This window comes from Condylura cristata, unplaced genomic scaffold, assembly GCF_000260355.1.
Source record: "Condylura cristata isolate star-nosed mole 26May11 unplaced genomic scaffold, ConCri1.0 scaffold00018, whole genome shotgun sequence".
NCBI lineage: Eukaryota > Metazoa > Chordata > Mammalia > Eulipotyphla > Talpidae > Condylura > Condylura cristata.
The window spans coordinates 12,726,250-12,728,638 of NW_004567119.1; the positions used below are offsets into that span (position 1 = coordinate 12,726,250).

General features: G+C 38.9%; 1 protein-coding gene across 1 annotated transcript in view; it reads right to left on the reverse strand.

Annotated features, from left to right (window-relative positions):
• DCHS2 (dachsous cadherin-related 2) overlaps positions 1-2,389 on the reverse strand; it is a 167,105-nt gene that overhangs the window by 10,836 nt on the left and 153,880 nt on the right. The window lies entirely within an intron of this gene.

Below are 2,389 nucleotides of genomic sequence, written 5' to 3' on the forward strand. Positions count from 1 at the left end.
GTGGTGGCACAGGGGTGATTTGGTGATGGGAAACCCGCGGGGATTACAATCGAGATGGAAAAAAAAAATGTGCAAAATGATGTAAAAATAAACTTCGTAAAAAAAAAAAAAAAAAGAGGCCACTGTCCCGATGAATACAGCTATACAAGACACATGGCAGGCAGGCTGGAAAGAAAGACAATAGTCCCTGATCTGAAGGAATTTACATGACTGAGTCAGTCTCCTGGGTGCTGGTACAACTACCTTCCCCAGAAACACAGTCAGAAACCTAATTAATGTCTCAACTTCTCCCTTTCCCTTCATACCCTTCCCATATCCCCAAATAAGAGCCTTCTCGATTCCACCTCCTGAATATCACTAGAACGGTGTTCTTAAAGTTAAGTTAATGGTTACACATTAGGAGGTGATATATACAAAGAGGTCAGTGGAAATTTACTGGAAATAGGAGTTTTGGGAGACAAAGAGGGTATAGGGACTGGGATTCTAGGCAGACACAGAATCACAGAAGGTCAGGAAGACGTGCTCAAGCTTGCACTGTCTCTTGTAGACATAGAAAGCCAGAGAAGGTTTTCACTAGGGGAGTCAGATTTTCACATCAGAATTTAGAAAAAGCAATTGAGCTGCAATGTGGCAGATGGGTAGGAGCAAGTGAGACTTGTAGTCGGGAGATCTGTGAGTAGACCAGAACTCCAGATGAGAAAACATACAACACAGATACAACATTCCAGGCAAAACTGATGAGGGGAGGCAGAGACCAGCCTGTCCTCATTTACCCATGAATTTATAGCACTTAACACTGGTAAGTCCCAGGTTCCAGTTTGCTTGGATGGCCCTAATTTGAAAAAGCCCTAAAGCCCTATGTCCCAGATAATCCGTTAGTCCCTGCAAAGCAAGATGGCTGATTAGTCCAGGTGAGGATCTGGAAGTAGAGGGGAGAAAAGTAGAAAGCAGTGGCCCTGAAAATAGATCTACAAGTCTCCCTGAAAAATACAGCAGCAAAAGTAAATCAGCATACAAAACAAGAATGCAAAGCAGGGATTAAAATGTAACAAAGAGTCAACCCAGGCAGCCCATGCTTGCTTGAATAGGATCCAGGAAAAAAAGAACAAGGCAAAGAAAAACAAACAAAAGAAAAAACCCGAAGGGAGATAATTATCAGTGAAATAACACAAGAAAATAGCAAGAAACATTTTTCCTTATTAAAAGAGCACAGAAAGTACTTGTCGAAAGACCCACATCAAAGTACAGCATCAGAAAAAAAGATTCTAAGCATTGTGGGTAAAGAAAATAACGTGAGAACTTCCTGTTCCACGTATTGCTAAAGAGCAATCCCAGAAGATGAAACTCTTTACAAAAGACTGAGTGTAAAAGTAAAAAGTGTACATAGTTGTAAAAAGAGGGCTGGGAGAAATTTTTGAGCATGTTTATTTTCTGTGTACTTTATAAACTGAGTGATAGTTTAATTAATAAACAAGTCAAGCTTATTACTGGAAAAAAATTATAAATCTCCAAATGCTTACCCAGATTGTTTGAAATAAAAAGAAATTCCAGGTACCAAGGTATTAGTGACAAGTCTACAGAGGAAATAAGCCTACCACTTGGATTTTGTGAACTGGTCCTTGCTCATGAATAAAATGACAGAAAGTTAGAGACCATTTACGCCTGTGACCGCAGGGTTAAATGGGCAAAAAGCACCGTAGGCCTGAGAAGGCAGAAGTTTTAACTCCAAACGTATACCAATGATGCCTCTTACTCTCACGAATTAGTTCCTCTCTTTGAAGTAGACAAAAGCTTTCTAAGATAGTGATTAGGAACTAAGAAGTACTTTTATTTCATGTCCCAAAGCTTCAGCATTTGCAATATACTTAAAGGAAATTATCTTTGCTCTCTTAAGTAGTAGAATATTTTTGTCAATGAGAATCAATCTTTTGATTCACATTTTAAATGAACTTTATGGTTCTGGGTTAATTAACCTACAAATGTAATATTGTGTAAATTAACTTCTGGAAAATAATTCGGCACAAGCCTATTCCATGCAGACTCCTCAAATAAGGATGCTTAATGCACTGTAACCTTTCCCCCTGGACTCCATAGGGCACCTTTCCCGGGCTCTGGTTCCGGTTTTCTATTTCCTGAATCTATTTTGCTGGCTTCTATTCCATTGCCTGGCCCTAAAGAGATGAAAATGTCCAAATTCTGGTTGACATCATCTCCCTCGGTAATTCTACTTTATGCAATTTCTCTGGATGAATCCCATAGTAAATTTTGACCAAAGCATTCTTTCTTGAGCTTCACATTAATATTTTTCATTGTTTCAGGGGTATCTTTACTTTTGTTCTTGCACTGATCCTTTGAATTCAGCATGCTCAGGAAAAAACAAACAAACAAA